Source organism: Balaenoptera physalus, assembly GCF_965194825.1.
Source record: "Balaenoptera physalus genome assembly, chromosome: 19".
Classification (NCBI taxonomy): domain Eukaryota; kingdom Metazoa; phylum Chordata; class Mammalia; order Artiodactyla; family Balaenopteridae; genus Balaenoptera; species Balaenoptera physalus.
Window position 1 is genome coordinate 53,369,087 of NC_138900.1, and position 18,224 is coordinate 53,387,310.

Below are 18,224 nucleotides of genomic sequence, written 5' to 3' on the forward strand. Positions count from 1 at the left end.
TAATTTTTAAAGAGAACTTCAAGTTTCAGGAGATTATATTAAGAATGATACCACTTTTATAGAGCTCAAAATCAGGCAAACTCAGTAATGGATTCTAAGATATGACACCAAAATCACAAGCAACAAAAGGAAAAATGGATAAATTGAGCTTCATCAAAATTAAAAACTTCTGTGCATCAAAGGATAATATCAAGAAAGTGAAAAGATAATCTATGAATAGGAGAAAATATTTACAAATCATATATCTGATAAGGATTTAATATCCAGAATATATAAAGAACTCCTACAGCAACAAAATAAAAAACAAACAACCCAATTAAACATGGGCAAATGATGTGAATAAACATTTTTCCAAAGAAGATATACAAAAATGGTCAACAAGTACATGAAAAGATGATCAACATTGCTGGAAAATGTCATTAGGGAAATCCAAGTCAGAACCGCAAGACATCACCCTACACCTACAAGTATGACTACAATTACAAAAAAAAAAAAACAATATAATAAGTATTGGCAAGGATGTGGAGAAATTGGAACTCCCATACATTACCGGTGGGAATGTAAAATGGAGTAGTATCTGCAAAACGGTATGATGGTTCCTCAAAAAGCTAAACTAGAATTGCCATATGACCCAGCAATTCCGCTTCTAGGTATTTAACACAAAATAATTGAAAAGGGACTCAAACAGATTCTTTTTTTAAAAAAATAAATTTATTTATTTTTGGCTGTGTTGGGTCTTCGTTGCTGCACGTGCGGGCTTTCTCTAGTTGTGGCGAGCGGGGGCTACTCTTCGTTGCGGTGCATGGGCTTCTCATTGCAGTGGCTTCTCTTGTTGCAGAGCATGGGCTCAGTAGTTGTGGCGCACAGGCTTAGTTGCTCCACAGCATGTGGGATCTTCCTGGACCAGGGCTCAAACCCGTGTCCCCTGCATTGGCAGGTGGATTCTTAACCCCTGTGCCACCAGGGAAGTCCTCAAACAGTTTCTTGTATACCGATGTTCGTTGCAGCATTATTCACAATATCCAAAAGTAGAAACAACCCAAATGTCCTTCAACAGATTAGTGGATAAAAATACATACAGTGGAATATTATTCACCTATAAGAAGTTCTGATACATGCTGCAACATTAAACTTTGAAAACATTATGCTAAGTGAAAGAAACCAGAAACAAAGAGACAAATATTATGTGGTTCCACTTGTATGAAATGTTTAGACAGAAAGTAGAATAGAGGCTCCCTGGGGCCGGGGGAAGGGAGGAAAGGGGAGTTATTGCTTAATGGGTACAGAGTTTCTGCTTGGAATGATGAAAAAGTTTTGCAAACAGTGGTGATGTTTGCGCAATGTTGCAAATATAATTAATGCCACTGAGTTGTATACTTTAAAATTGTTAAAATCAGAAATTTCATGTTATATATATTTTATCACAATAAAAAAGTTCAAAAAAAATAAACTTCTTTTTCTTAGCCAAAGAAAACTTTTTAAAAACAAGCAAGACTGAACAATATAATGTATAGGCATAGATGCCAAGGAGACAAAAACTTTATTTTTTAAAATTTTAATAGAATGGAAAACAAAATGTAAAATGTTACCTCTCATAGGGAGGCAGAAGGAAGGCATAAGAGAGAAGCACATAGGTAAATATAAACATAAATAAATTATTGTTAATGATCCAACTTTTGGGCTGGGTATAGGTTCATGAAAGTACACTTTATTGTGCTTTATTTTTAAAAAGACATATCACACATACACATATATATATCACATGTAATATTTATAGGTATCAAATAACATTTAAAAATATGAAGGAGGGGGAAATCACGTGATAGACTTATTAAGAAGCCAAGCCCAGGCCCCTCCTTCCAGAGATTTTGGTTCGATAGGTCTGAGCAGGGTCTACAAATCTTCGTTTTAAATGGCCATAACTTCTCCCAGCCCCGTATGCACGCTACTGCGCGACGGTGCAGCTCCATGGTCCTATGAAATGGAGGGGGAGGCTTTCTCTTTGGGCTGCAGCTACCCCTACTAAGGGATCTAAAATGAAACATTTCTGGGGACATCTCTGGTGGCACAGTGGTTAGGACTCCGCACTCCCGATGCAGGGGGCCAGGGTTCAATCCCTGGTCAGGGAACTAGATCCCACATGCATGCTGCAACTAAGAGTTCGCATGCCACAGCTAAGGAGACCGCAAGCTGCAACTAAGACCCAGAGCAACTAAATAAATAAAAACTTTTTAAAAATAAAATAAAATAAAATGAAACATTTCTGACCACCACTATAGAATAAAAATTCAGGTGCACAAAAATTTGCATTTCTCTTTCCAGCAAAACCTGAACTCTATTACACCAACCCCTGCTCTTGGGCAACAAGGGAAATTTACAGCCTCCCTGCCCTGGGCATCGTTTATTAGCTTGACAATAAAAAGTGTCCAGCCCAAAGGCCTTCGCTCTTAATTGGGAATCACGATGGGTCAAGATGAGGAGATGGAAAGCGAGAAGCCTCCGTGTAGCCGGCCATAGGAAGTAGTGAATACATTTTATAGGGAGAACAGAAAGCAGAAAAGTTTAAAAGATCAATAAGTCAGGACAGCAATTAGTGGAGGAGCTCAAAGGGCAAAGTTTTGACTTTGGAAGAAAAAATTATTTTTAAAAGTTTGTTCTGCCAATATGGAAGTCTTGAAATTTTGTAAGCTACAGAAAAATAAAAATAAGAAAAAGTTCTCCCATTATTTCACCACCCCAAGACCCAAGACAGCCAGTAACAAACCACTATTAACACTTTAGTGTCACTTCCTTCCAGGCTTTTCTCTGTACACATTTTTACATAGTTTTGATAATTCTTTATACAGAAATTTTGCGTGGTCTGCCTTTTTCACCCAATGTTATAGGCATTTTCCATCTTGCAGCAAATCTCTTTAAACCATTTTTAATGCCATATTATATTTCTAACTTAAATATCCCCTCATTGTTGCAAATTTAAGGTGATTCTAATTTGTCTTTTATAAATATCTTATATAAACACAGGGAGGTGAGGTAGGAGGCCAGGCTCACTTTATTCCATATGGATATACAATTGATTCTGGCATCATTTACTAAAAATCTTAAGTGTTCAGCTTGATGAATCTTTATATAACTCCTGTGTAATCGACACTCAGATCAAGATTTAGAATATTTCCAGCCCCCAAGAAGCCTGCTTTGGGTTCCTTCCAGTCAACACCCAACCCCCAAAAAGCAACCATTGTTCTGACTTCTCTATCTTGATAGAATAAGTTTGCCTGTTCTTGAACTTCATATAAATAAAAGCAAATAGTAATCATTCTTTGTTTCTGGCTTCTTTTGCCCATCATTATGTATGTGAGAATCATCCATGTTGTCATATTAGTTTACTTCTTTTTTTTTCTTTCATTGCTGAGAAGTATTCCACTGTATGAATAAACCACAATTGATTTATCCATTCTCCTGTTTATGGATGTTTAAATTTATTCCAGTTCAGGGCTATTATAAATAAAGCTGCTTTGAACATTCTTGCATGTCTTTTGGTGGATGCATGCACTCATTTCTCTTGGATAAATACTTTGTTGTGTCAACGGTAGGCATATATTTAGCTTTGATAGATACTACCAAATGGTTCTCCAATATACACTCCCAGCAGCAATATGGCAAAGTTCCAGTTGATCCATATCCTCGCCAATGCATTATAATTTTAGCCATTCTGGTGCATATGCAGTAAAATATAATAATGACTTTATTTGCATTTCCCAGACATCAAATGATATGTGGAGCACTTTTTATATCCTGTTGGTCCATTTAGATATTCTCTCTATGAAATGTCTTTTCCTTGTTGATTTGTTAGGAGCTGGGTTTTTTTGTTTATTTTTAAAGATACTTTGAACACTAATCTTTTGTTAGGTAAATTTATTGTCAACATCTCACATTCTAAGGCTGGTCTTTCACTCTCTTAATCGTGTATTTTGATGAACAGAAGTACAATATTTTTTTTTTAGTTTATTTATTTTATTTATTTTTTAGTTTTGGCTGCGTTGGGTCTTCGTTGCTGCGCATGGGCTTTCTCTAGTTGCAGCGAGCGGGGGCTACTCTTCGTTGCGGTGAGTGGGCTTCTCATTGCTGTGGTTTCTCTTGTTGTGGAGCACGGGCTCTAGGCGTGCGGGCTTCAGTAGTTGTGGCACACGGGCTCAGTTATTGTGGCTCACGGGCTCTAGAGTGCAGGCTCAGTAGTCATGGCGCATGGGCTTAGTTGCTCTGCGGCATGTGGGATCTTCCCGAACCAGGGCTTGAACCCGTGTCCCCTGAATTGGCAGGCTGATTCTTAACCACTGTGCCAGCAGGGAAGCCCCGAATTACAGTAGTTCTGAATTTTAATGTCCTAATTTATCAGCTTTTTAAATTTTATGCTTAGTGTTTTTTGTCCTGATTAAGAAATCTTTGCCTATAAGATTATGACAACATTCTCTTAAATTTTATTCTAGAAGTCTATCTTCATATTTAGGTCTATGATCCACATGGAATTAATGTTCATGTATGATGTGAGATAAAAGTTCAGGTTCATTTTTTTCCATATAGATAAGCAATTGCTCCAGTATCATTTACTATAATGATCATCCTTTGCTCCTAATTTGCAGTGGTATCTTTGTTAGAAGTTAGATGACCATATATGTGTTGGTCTCTTTCTGTATTTTTTATCCTGTTCCATGAATCTATTTGTTTAATCTTAGGCCAATGCCACAGTCTTAATAAGGAGTAGTTAATAGTAAATCTTGCTATCTGGTATTTCAGGTGTTCCAAATATATTCTTCTTCCTCAAGATTGGTCTGACTGACTACTCTAGGTCCTTTGCACTTCATCCTCATATAAATTTTATTTTTTAATTAATTTTTATTGGAGTATAGTTGATTTACAATGTTGTTATTTTCTGCTGTACAGCAAAGTGAATCAGTTATACATATACATATATCCACTCTTTTTTAGATTCTTTTCCCATATAGGCCATTACAGAGTATTGAGTAGAGTTCCCTGTGCTATACAGTAGGTCCTTATTAGTTATCTATTTTATATATAGTAGTGTGTATATTTCGGTCCCAATCTCCTAATTCATCCCTCCCCCCCCTTACCCCCTGGTAACCATAAGTTTGTTTTATACATCTGTAACTCTATTTTTATTTTGTAGGTAAGTTCATTTGTTCCCTTTTTTTTAGATTCCACATATAAGCAATATCATACCATATTTGTCTTTCTCTGTCTGACTTATTTCACTTAGTATGACAATCTCTAGGTCCATCCATGTTGCTGCAAATGGCATTATTTCATTTTTTATGACCGAGTAATATTCCATTGTGTGTGTGTGTATGTGTGTATATATATATATATATAGATAGATATCTATATCTATATCTATCTATATATATATACACACCACATCTTCTTTATCCATTCCTCTGTTGATGGACATTTAGGTTGCTTCCATGTCCTGGCTGTTGTAAATAGTGCTACAATAAACATTGGGGTGCATGTATCTTTTTGAATTATGGTTTTCTCTGGATATATGCCCAGGAGTGGGATTGGTGGATCATATGGTAGCTCTGTTTTCAGTTTTTTAAGGAACCTCTATACTGTACCAACTTACATTCCCACCAACAGTGTAGAAGGGTTCCTTTTTCTCCTCACCCTCTCCAGCATTTATTGTTTATAGATTTTTTGATGATGGCCATTCTGACTGGTGTGAGGTAATACTTCATTGTAATTTTGATTTGCAATTCTCTAATAATTAGTCATGTTGAACATCTTTTCATGTGCCTCTTGGCCATCTGTATGTCTTCTTTGGAGAAATGTCTATTTAGGTCTTCTGCCCATTTATTGATTGGGTTGTTTGTTTTGTTTTGTTTTATATTGAGCTGCATGAGCTGTTTGTATATTTTAGAGATTAATCCCTTGTCGGTCTCTTTGTTTGCAAATATTTTCTCCCATTCTGTGGGTTGTCTTTTCATTGTGTTTATGGTTTCCTTTGCTGTGCAAAAGTTTTAAGTTTAATTAGATCCCATTTGTTTATTTTTGTTTTTATTTTCACTACTCTAGGAGGTGGATCAAAAAAGATCTTGCTGCGATTTCTTGTACCTCTTTCATTAGATTTATTCCCAAGTATTTGATTTTTAATGCTATTGTAAATGATATTTTAATTTAATGTGCTAATTGTTTATTACTAATATAGGAAAGTACAATTTATTTTCATATATTGACTTGTATCCAGCAATCTTGGTAAATTCACTAATCAAATCTAATACTTTGATTAATGTTCTACATTTTTAGGTACACAGTCATGCCATTTGCAGATAATGGCTCTTTTACCTCTTCTTTTCCAATCTTTAGCCTTTATACCTTATTTCTTTTTCTCACTTTATTGCACTAACTAGGATTTTCATTACAGTGTTAAATGGAAGTAGGGAGTGGACATCCTTGTCTTGTTCCCAAACTCAAGAAGGCAGAAAACATTCAAAATTTCACTCTTAAGTTAGTTGTAGGCTTGTTTTGTTTTGTGTTGTTTTGAGGTTGTTGTTTGTTTGTTTTTTTTTAGGTATCCTTTATAAGATTAAGGAAATTTCTTTCTATTCTTACTTTGTTGAAGTTTTTTTTTTTTTTAACATAAAGAGATGTCAAATGCTTTTTCTTTATCCACTAAAATCTTCTCTGTATTGTGTTAATGTGGTGAATTACATTGATTGATTTTTGAATGTTAAACCACCCTTGCATTTCTGAAATTAACTTCAATTTCTCATAATGTAGTAGAATTTTTAAATATTGCTGGGTTTCATTTGCTGATTTTTCTAAAGGATTTTTCCATCTGAGTTCATGGTAAATATTGGCCTATGATTTTCCTTTCTTGTAATGTCCTTAACAAGATTTCATATTAAGGTTATGTTGATCTCGTAACACAAGTTGGGGAGTGTTCCTTATTTCTCTATTCCATGAAAGAGCTTATGTAGGATTGACACTATTTCTTCCTTAATTGTTTGGAGGAGTTTGGCAATGAAGGCCTACAGGCCTATAGTTTCCTGTGGGAAAACTTAAAATTTCAGATTGTTTCTTGAATAGATAAGGGACTATTCAGAGTTTCTGTTTTTTCTAGTGGTAGGTTGTGTTTGTCTAGAAATTTACCCATTTCAGCAAAGTTGTCAAATTTATTGGCATAAAGCTGTTTCCACCATTACTCTATTATATTTGTAATATCAGTAGGATTAGTAGTGATGCCCTGTCCTGATATTGGTAATTTGTGGGGGCTTTTTCCCTTTTTTCTTGAAAAATCTTGCTAAGGATTTATCGATTTTATTCATCTTTTCAAAATTCAAACTTTTGCTTTAGTTGATTTTTTTCTATTGTTTGCCTCTTTTTCTTTCAATGATTCCCACTCTTAACTTTATTATTTCCTCTTTTTTTCTTACTTTAATTTTTTAATTTTCTTTTTTGAACTTCTTAAAGCAGAAACTTTTATCAGTTTTAACTTTTCATTTCTAACGCATGTATTTAAAACTATATATTTTCCCCTACATGCTGCTTTACCTATATCCCATAAGTTTTCATATAATTTTTATCAATCAGTTTTAAACATTTTCTAATTTCCATTTTATGTCTTGTTCATTCCATGATTATTTAAAAGTATGCTGTTTAACTTGCAAACATTTGGTGATTTTAAAATTATTTTTCCACTGTTGATTTCTAGTTTAATTCCACAGTGGTCAGAGAATATACTCCATATGATTTTGATCCTTTGAAATTTATTGAGACTTGCTTTATGGCCTAGCATATGACCTGTTTGGATAAGTGTTCCATGTGTAGTTAAGAAGACAGCAGTTCTTGGGTATAGTGTTCTAAAAGTGTCAATTAGGTCAAGTTTGTTAATTGTGCTGTTCAAGTCTTCTATAGCCTCACTGAGTTGTTTCCTGCTTTTTGTGTTAGTTACTGAAAGATTATAAATTTGTCTATTTTTTCTTTAAGTTCTGTCATTAGGTACATACAAATTTAGGTTTGTTACATCTTCCTTTTAAGTTGACTTTTTTTTTTTTTTGGCTGCATTGGGTCTTAGTTGTGGCACACGGACTCTCTCATTGAGGCGCACGAGCTCAGTAGTTGTGGTGCGTGGGCTTAGCTGCCCCGCAGCATGTGGGAACCTAGTTCCCCGACCAGGGATCGAACCCACGTCCCCTGCATTGGAAGGCATATTCTTTACTACTTCACCACCAGGGAAGTCCCTAAGTTGACTCTTTATCGTTATGAAATGTCCTTGTTTATCTCTAGTAATTTTTCTTGCCATAAAGTCTCTTGATCTGATGTTACTCAAGACACACCAACTTTCTTTTGGTTAGTGTTTTCATGGTATATTTTTTCTATCTATTTACCATATAATTGGTATTTGATTTTTTAAATCACTTCTGACAATCTTTGCCTTTTAATTGGAATGTTTCATTTATTTACCTTTAGTGTAATTAATAGAATTGGTTTCATCTACCATCGTGCTATTTGTTTTGTATTTAATCCTTAAGTTCTTTTCTCTTTATTTCTCCTTTCCTGCCTTTTTTTCTTCGTATTACTCAGTTTTTAAAAATATCCTCTATTAACATTTTTGGTTATATATTCTTGTATTATTTTTCTAGTGGTTACCCCAAAGATTTCAAGGTATGCATCCTTGACTTATTATAATCTACTTTAAATTAATGCCTTTACCACTCCCCAAATAATACAAGAACTTTACAATTTAAGTCTCTTTACCTTCTCCCATTCTTTATGCTACATATTATAACTCCCATAATCATTTTTTAAAAACAGTTGCTAGCAGGTAGATATGATATAATTTGAAATGTGAGTAAATAGAAGCCAAGAAGACAAATTCACTGTTGTGGAAATTAAAAGGAAGGGATAAAATCAAGAGAATTTTCAGAAAAACAAATTGTAAAACTCAGTGAGTGATCTAATATGAGGAGGGCAAAGGAAAGACAAGGCTTGAAAATGACTCAAGGTTATAACCTTGAGACTCAGGGTCTCAAGGGGATAGATATGGGAAGACTAGGACTGGGATTTTGGGGTGTGTATGGGAAGAGAAAACACTGAGCTCAAGTTTTGAAATGAACGTTATGTAAAATTGGGGTGTGAAAGATGAAGCAGAGGACCAGATTTGGAAATCATCTAAATATATAACAATTTTACTAGAAATTGCATGAGGAATGAGTTTATCAGGGCACCAAATATACAAGGAGGCATATTCATTCATTCATTCATTCATTCATCAAATATTTGTCAAGTGTCTACAGTGTGCCTACATGTCCTAAGTGCTGAGGACATAACAGAAAACAAATCAAACAAAACCCCTGCCCTCCTGGAGCTGACATTCTAATGGGAATATAATGGATGATTAGTGGTTGGAGTTAAAAAGACATCATTAATTGAGACAGAGGAGTATGCAGTATATAAGCAGAATCTGTAAAGATGCTGTCCATGAAACCTAGGAGTTGAAGAAAAGCTTGAATAAGGCAGAAATACCGTACTTCAATGGCTCCCAAACTTTGCTGTACTTTAGAGTCTCCTGGGGAGCTTTTAAAAATCCTGATGCCCAGGTCATACCCCATCCCTGTTACATCCGAATGCATGGGTGTAGGCGCCAGGCACCAGCATTTTTTAAAGATAGCCAGGTGATTCCAAATGCAGCAGAGTTTGGGAACCACTGTCATATTTCATCGAATTTAATATGCTATGAATTGTAAGAAAGAGAAAATTCTGCCAAATAAACTCTGACAAAATGCTTAAGATACCATCAATGCAAGATGCATCTCAATTTCAGAAGTGTTATAATGGAACAATAATCAGCATCTTAGAATTGATGAGACTCTCTGGTCACAAGTGCATGGGCAGCCATGGAATGAGACCATTGGATTTTCCCAGGAGTGCACATGACTTTAGAACAGAATGATTAGTTGGGTGTTGAATTCAGAACAGCACATGTTGTTCAAAATTTCAGTTCATCTTGATAAGAAAATTAAACAAAGACGTTCCTGCTGTTATGCCTCTTTCTAGGTTATCTCCAAATTTCAGTTCGTCTTGATAAGAAAATTAAACAAAGATGTTCCTGCTGTTATGCCTCTTTCTAGGTTATCTCCCTTTTCCTCAGGGACCAGGAACTACGAAATCCTAGTGTGCCCAGAACATGGACATTGGTTTCCAGAGATACTTCCTTAGTGCCAGCAATTCTCTTTGCAAAAACTGGGCCACTGGCAGACATACAAACAGATATTTTAAGCCTTTTAAAAAGCTTCTCTAAACTAGCACCAACCCTGACACTTTATAAATGAGGAACTTCCAAGTTTCAGACTTCTAAATCAAATATTATCCTCTGACCAGCTTCCTATCAGTAAAGACAGCCAACCAGAGATGGTAAACCCACAGTCTGTCAAAACTTCAAACATAATCTGCCTTCCCCAGGATGAAATTGGTCAGAAGTCAGAGTGTAAGGATCTTAGGATAAGTTTTAAAAACTATATTCCAAAGAGTTCATATAAACTTTCCTCAGTTTCTCCAACTGCATTCATAGGACAGAAAGCAAGGACTTCTTCTAGGTCCCAGGAAACAGGTAGGGGCCAGGTTGGCATTTGTTTTTCACCTTAATCACTACACCCAGCAGTGCCCGACACACACACACACACACACACACACACACACACACACACACACACACACACACACCACACACACACACACACACACTCAGTTCAGTTTGCTGAATTGAACGGGTGGTAAACAGAGCCTCTGCCCTCAAAGAGTTCAGAGTGGTGGAGAAATGAGTACTGCAACATAATTCAATGCTGCCTGTCACATCAGCTTCTATCTGCAGTAACGAGCAGGCCCTCAGAGGCGTGAAAGCTGTTGGTAGAACCAGCCCTCCAAGTACCTCAGGAGAGTGGGCGCCCGCCGCGTGACAATAACAGCTGACGTTGTCAGAGTCCTTGCTGTGTGCCAGGCACTGCTGGGTGAGCTTTCTGTGTGTTTGTTCATGTAATTCTTCCACAGCACCTAAGCAATAGATCCTTTTATTACCTAATAACCCCATTTTTACAACTGGGTACAGAGAAGAGAAGGAACTTGCTCGAGGTAACACAGCTACCTTGAGGCAGGATTCAAACCTGGGCGGAGCCCTCGGCCACCTTAAGGTACTGCCTCCCCTACACGAGGGACCTCACTGGATTTTCAAGGCCCCTCACATAACCAGCCTTGAGTTCTCACAATTAGAGTCACTTTTAAGGGTCGACTAGGGACAAATCCTGTACTGAATTAAGACATTATTACCTGGAAGGGATAACAAACTTGCTAGCTAACCTCACTAGTCAGGGTAAGGATATCAGTTCTGAGTGGCTATCAAAGCCCATTAAGAATCGTGTGTATCATTAAAACCAGGCCCCTGGCAGTGATACCCAGCAGAGAGGGCAGGGAAGACCCTAAAGCACTGGCACCCAAAGCTGGCGAAGCCTGATGCTGCAGAGGTGAGCCGCGGTCCAGACCCTGGGAGCACCTCAGCGGGCAAGCAGGAAGAGCCACGCGGGCCTCGGCTGCAAAACGCATTAGGAAATAGACCACGAAACTGCCTGGCAAGCATTTGGGAACAGTCACCCCTGGGTGCCAGCCACCTTCTGGGTGGAGTTGAGCCATCCACCCCAGTCCCATGACAGATCTCTCTAGATGGAATGGTGTTAAAATGGAGCTCTGCTTCTGAGTCAGTGCAAGAAATCAGGAGTTTGTGTAATTATGGCTCCAGGAAATAGTATGAAACTAGTCCTGGCCACAGAGAAATCAGCATAGCTGCAACCTGCTAAGCCCCCAGGTGGCCCTCCTCTCTGCTAGGGAAGCCCTGGGCTCCTTCCTCTGTTGTTGGGTATAACCCAGTGGATTCTGGCCAGTTGTGTTTGTACAGTTGACCCTTGAATAAGGGTTTGAACGGTGTGGGTCCACTTATACACAGATTTTTTTCAATAAACACGTACTACAGTACTGCATGATCTGTGGTTGGTTGAATCCGGAGACCATAAAGTTATACACAGATTTTTGACTGCACAGAGGTCAGTGCCCCAACCCCTGCGTTGTTCAAGAGTCAACGGAATTTGTGTCTTCTGAGATTTGGAAAGATGGTGGAAAACTCAGCTATCTTCATCCCCAACACATGACACGGCCACCGGCAGGAAGTAGGATCTCAATAAATGATTCTTGGAAGAATGAGTGAGTGAAAGAACAAATGAATAAGGGCCAGCTGTATTCACACACACACATGTGTATACATACATGTTTGTATGTGTGCATATAAATATATATTTGTATGGTTGTGTGTTTGTTTTTTAATGGTTATGTTAGAGTCTCAACTGTAGTTGAAATTCTCATCTAACCAGCGTGAATTTTTTAGGATCCAAGACATGGATTCCACACTTTTTGCTCTGTTGAGGTAGGAAGGTGTCACTAGATCCAGTAACCCTACAAATTCCACATCCAATAGAATGGACGAAGCTCGGCAGGCTACCGGCTTCTCACATAACCAAGGGCTGAAATGGCAGCACCTCAGTTACAGCTTGCGCTTGTCTGGGCAGGAAGGGGGTTGTGCTGCCCCAGGAGACCTTCTGACCCTCCAGGCACAGCTTTGTTCCTGAACCCAACCAAGTCGACCCTAGTGATTAAAGGGGTGGCAGGTGGTGCGGGCAGGTTGCGTTTACGTGCTGTAACTCTTTGTTTCCTGTGGGACACTTGCCAGATGTGGCTTTCAACACCCAGGAAGCCTCTCCCTGGCTGGCAAGAATGTGGGGAGTTTTCATGTTAATTGCATTTCCTCCCCAAAAGGCCCTGCCCTTCGGAGCCTGGCCCCTGTGTTGCTGCCCAGGTATTTCACAAACACCCCCTGTCTGCCGGTGCTGGGTCATTCCCACCCTGCCCCTGCACACACACCTCGGCCCTGTCCACCGGTGTCCTCTGAGCTGTGACAGCCACACTAACTTCATTTCCCACATTTACAACCACAAGTTTCTTACAAAAAATTTCCCTGACTGCCAAGATTCCACAGGTAACATGATAGTCTGAGCACATTCTCACACTGTGCTAGCACCAGAGATCTGCACCTGGAGGAAAGAGAAATCTTGACATGGGTCTTAGCCAAGTAGGAAGCAGATAACATATCTTCCAGGCAAGTACAAGACTACAGTAAGTCTCAGTCTGGCTTCTTTATTAGCTGGGATTAAATTTGGCTAAATATGAGGGAAAACCCCAATTGACAGTGACTTAAGCACACAAGGTTTTATTTCCTCAAATAAAAGAGGTAGGGAAATAAGCAGACAGAGCTGGTATGAAGCCCTTTCCAACTTATGCCTCTGGGATGACCTTGATCCTCAGGTCTAAAAAGGCTGCCAAAGCTCCAGACATCATGATCCGGGCAGCGGCAGACTTCCCAGAAGTTGCACACAGTACTTTCATACGTATCTCACTGAGTAGAATTTGGTCATATATCCACATGCAGCTACAGCAGAGATCAAAGGCTAAAGGAAATATAGCCTCTATTCTGGGAATCCAGAATGTAGAACCGCTTATAAGACAACTCACCTGATGTCTTCAGAGGTGACGCTTCAGATTTAAAAAGACTAAAGAAACATACAGGTGAGTCTTGATTGACTCTAGAAGTTATTTTTAGGACAATGGGGAAACTTGGAATATGGACTAAATGTTAGATGATATTAGGAAATCATGGCTGTTTTCTTAGGTGGGATCATAGAGTTATGTTTTCATAGGAACATATCCTCATTTTTAGCAGATGCAGGCTATGAAGTACTTAGGAGTGAAGTGTCCTGACATCTACCATTTCCTTCAAAATGGTTCATCAAAATACTGTATATAAATAGATTAAAAAGATTGGTAAGAAAAGCATGGAAAAGATAGAAGGAATTAATGAGTCTAGGTGGAGGGGGTATAGATGTTTGTTACACTATTCTTTCAACTCTTCTTATGTCTAAATGTCTTAAAATAAAAATTGGGGGAGAGTAATTCTCTATTTGGTTTGGCTGTTCCACAGTCTTTTTCACATAAGGTTGACTACCTCCTGATGAACAGGAATGCTGTTCCTGTCGGCACTCTGGAGCCAGTCAGTTCAGAGGGTCTGAGGGTAGTGGGTTGAATCCTGAGTCTTAGCCAGGGTGGATCTCCGAGTTTGTGGGTGTGGAGAGAGAAGACGGCATCTTGGCCCTCAACTTCTCCAAGGGTATCCCCTATCACCGAGATTGCAGCACAGCAGCAAGGATCCACAAGTCCCATCACCTATCTGAGAAAACAAATAGATAGAAAATGAATCCAAGACATCTTGTATAGCGGAGGGCTCAGTGGTATATCAGGATACTACTGGGTAGAGTAGAGCAAGTGCTAGACTTGAAATTAGGAGACTCTGTGCTCCCTCTGCCGTTTCTGCCCATATCATCTTGGGGCAGGCACTTAACTTCAGTTTCCTCATCTGTAAAATGCGGATCATAATCTCTACCTCACCTACCTCACACAAAGCTGTCTGAAGATCAAAGAAGACACTGTGTGTGATTTGCTGTAATTTGTGATTTGCTGGCTGGCACTGTGGTCCCTACAGAATGTCCCCCACTTCTATGGGGCTCTGAGCTTCGATCACTAGATCTCATTTGACCACCTTATTTCAGACCAATCAAGTGCCCAGGGTAAGTATCTATGAAAGCTTTTTTATAAAAAGTAATGGCACACAGGAGGTCTATATGTTAAAAGAAGATGAACTTTTGAGGGAGAAGAGAAGGGAAAAGGGACTAATAATACTTCTCAGAGGTCCTGTAAGGCCTTTTACCTTCATCAGAAGGAGATACTCAGGCCCTGGGGCCCAGTTCCGCTGATTCCCAGCTGCCTGGTTTGGGGAGGTTATTTAATCTCTCAAAGCCCTCATTTTATCTGTGAATACAAGCACAGTAATACCTATTTGCAGGACTTTTTTGATGATTAGAAACATTAAAAATATTGTTTATTAAGAGACTAGGACGTGCTGAGCCATATTGCCCTTAGTATTTAATCCTCAGAACAGCCCTTTGAGATGGGTCTGTCCTTCTCCCCATTTTACACATTAGGAGACTGAGGCCCACAAAAGTTACATGATGCCCACAGCAGGAGGAAAGACATGCAGGATCGCCTGAAACAAGTGAGAACGGGTGAACCCAGGGAAAGCTACACCCCTTCCGTTGCCCTTCCCTGCGGGGTTTTTTTTTTTTTTTTTTAACATTTATTTATTTATTTATTTGGCTGCGTCGGGTCTTAGTTGCGACACGCGGGATCTAGTTACCTGACCAGGGATCGAACCCGGGCCCCCTGCAGTGGGAGTGCGGAGTCTTAGCCACTGGACCACCAGGGAAGTCTCCCTGTGGGTCTTATTTGAAGTCTCTTCTCTCTCTCTCCCAGATACGCAAACACACACACACACACAAATGGATGTGGCAATCACACTGGCTGCAGCCCAAAGTGGCTTGCTAAACCCACAATTCCTTTTTTCTTTTTCCACCAAGGAAGAGACATAATGGAAGCTATCTCCAGTGAGAAAGTGGAGAAGGAACAAGTTTATTCCAGGGCAGTACTTGAAAATCCCACTGTGGAGCAGCCTAAGAGGAAAGGGGCCCTCTCTTACAAAGTTGTAGAGAAAGTATAAACTGAACAACCCCCTCTAACGGCAATCTGGAGGTAACTATCAACATTTTAAGTGCACATAACCTTTGCCTGAGCGATACCATTTCTGGGAATCTATTCCACAGAAATTCTACTGGAAGAGCACAAAGATACATAAGCCAAGAGACTCGCTGATGTACTGTTTGTGATGTGAAAAACAAACAGCCTACACGTCTAGCCATAAGCAAATACTGATATAGCTGAGCTGCGGAAAACCAAAGGGCTGTTAGAAAGAGCAAGGTAGATTGAAGGGACGGACATTGAAAGATTCCATGATTATATGGGGAAAAAAAGCAAGTTGTGAAATAAGATTTAACTTACTACTTATCTTTGACTAATGTGAAATTGGCAGGGGATGCACACAACAGAAAATGCAGGAGTCAATAATGTAAATCATATTAGCAGTTCTGCACACTAATCCACCCAACCGTCCTGGGCCTCACGGGGCATTGGCAACCTGGGCCTCCTCCCATGTGTCTCCCAGCACTGAGCTTCTCTGGGCTGAGTGTAGTTTCCAGCGTTAAGAAAAACAGGTACTCCTTGCACCACAGGGCCCCTGAGCGCAAGCCAACTACTCACGCTGGTGCTCAAGAGAAACAGCAGCCCGTTAAAGCGGTGCTAAAAGACAGGTTATCAGTCTCCAACAGAGAACCTTCCAAAGGGTAACTCTTCCCCTTTCCTTCCCCCTTTCCCTGAACAGTTCAGTCATAAAGCCATTAGTTGGCACAGAGCAGGGTAGGTGCCTGCAATGGCAGCACAAGAGGAGCAAGGGGCTCAAAGTAGAATATCAACACCCATACAGAATGAAGAGTGTGCCCACAAACTCTGTGTGTGTGTGTGTGTGTGTGTGTGTGTGTAAGCATTTGGTGAGGAGCATCAGAGTCCTAGCTTATAAGGAAAGTGACCATGCAGGGGGACAGGCCAGCAAAAAAGTCAGAGCCTAAATGAGGTGAGGGGGATGTCTGCCCCTGGGAGCAGCCTGGGGCAGGTATCAGAGCTGTACAAAGTGAGGAGAGTGCCCAAGGGGTAAGGGATGGTGAAAGAGGTCAGGACCCAAGCAGGGAAGAAGGATGCCAGCACACGGTAGGGGGTGGAAACCAGAGATTACTTACATATGAGAGGACTGATCAAATAAGAAAATAGAGTAAGTATAAAGGTAGTCAGGGTTTCCACAGTCAGAGAAGAGAGTTACAAATATGGGAAGGGAAGAAACTAGAATGAAAGTTATGGTTTGGGATTGGAATTGAAGGTATCAGTCTGAACTCATGGTTTTCAATATAGAGAGATATAGAAATATAGATGTATGTGTACATGTATATTCCCTAGCTCTGTCCCTGGTCAGGGCACTAAGATCCTGCAAGCCGTGCGGTGTGGCCAAAAAAAAAAAAAAAAGTTCTTTGTACTATTCTTCTTGAAACACTTTTATATGTGTGTGATAGATTTTTTTAAAAAGACAGAATAGCTATGGGTATGTGCTTGCATATACAAAGAAAACTGACTGGAAAAATCTAGATGGATACAAAAGTTAACTGTGACTACCTCTGATATGTGGGATTGTTTGAGGGGGGAAGGAGGTAGACAACATTTATTTGGGGGCTATACTGTTTAATTGATGAATAGGTATTATTTTCATACTAAGATTTTTTTTAAGAGATTATTACCTCTTTTTAAAAATTATTTATTTATTTATTTATTTTTGGTTGCACCAGGTCTTAGTTGCTGCATGTGGACTCCTTAGTTGTGGCTCCAGGGCTCCATAGTTTTGGCTCACCAGCTCCTTAGTTGTGGCACATGGGCTCCTTAGTTGTGGCATGCAAACTCTTAGTTGCAGCATGCATGTGGAATCTAGTTCCCTGACCAGCGATCGAACCCGGGCCCCCTGCATTGGGAGCACAGAGTCTTATCCACTGCACCACCAAGGAAGTCCCTAAGATTCTTTTTTAAGAAACAGGAAAAAGATCTTTATAAAAGACAGTAGGAGACTGACTGTTGGCTTCTTGGCAGAGGCAGTGGGCAGAGGCTGACGGCTGAGGCCGAGATTCAACGATGAGACAAGGACATATTACCTCTACAGCAGCTACAGGCCTCTCCACAGAGCTACCAAGAAATTTTAAAATCAAACCTGCACTGAGGTGAAGGGAATAAAGGCAATTTCCTGTTGGTTGCAAAGGCGTATTGACATCTACAGCACTTCCCAGCCGAGGTTTTCAACCTCCCATCACCATTTGCTTTTCAGTTTTGAAAAGGTTAGCGTTTCTCTGTTTCTTTAGTTAATGACTAGACCTCTTGAGCCTCTTGTCTAGTGTCTTCAAGCACCTCAAGAACCTGCCTGCCCAATGGCCCACAAGTCACAGATTTTTAAAGCAGGGGGACAACAAGCCCATTTTCTGAACTGTGTCTCTCCAAAATTGCCATGTTGAAATCCAGACTGGCAGTATCTCAGAATGTGACCTTGTTTGGAGACAGGGCCTTTACAGAAGTAATCAAGT

General features: G+C 39.6%; 1 long non-coding RNA gene across 1 annotated transcript; it reads left to right on the forward strand.

The window, feature by feature from the left end:
• Positions 1 to 10,748: 10,748 nt before the first annotated feature.
• On the forward strand, positions 10,749 to 18,178 carry LOC309649339. The gene is made up of 4 exons (XR_014257034.1): positions 10,749 to 13,677; positions 15,147 to 15,217; positions 15,579 to 15,750; positions 17,445 to 18,178. It is a non-coding gene; the product is annotated as an uncharacterized lncRNA (long non-coding RNA).
• The last annotated feature ends 46 nt before the right edge of the window (positions 18,179 to 18,224 follow it).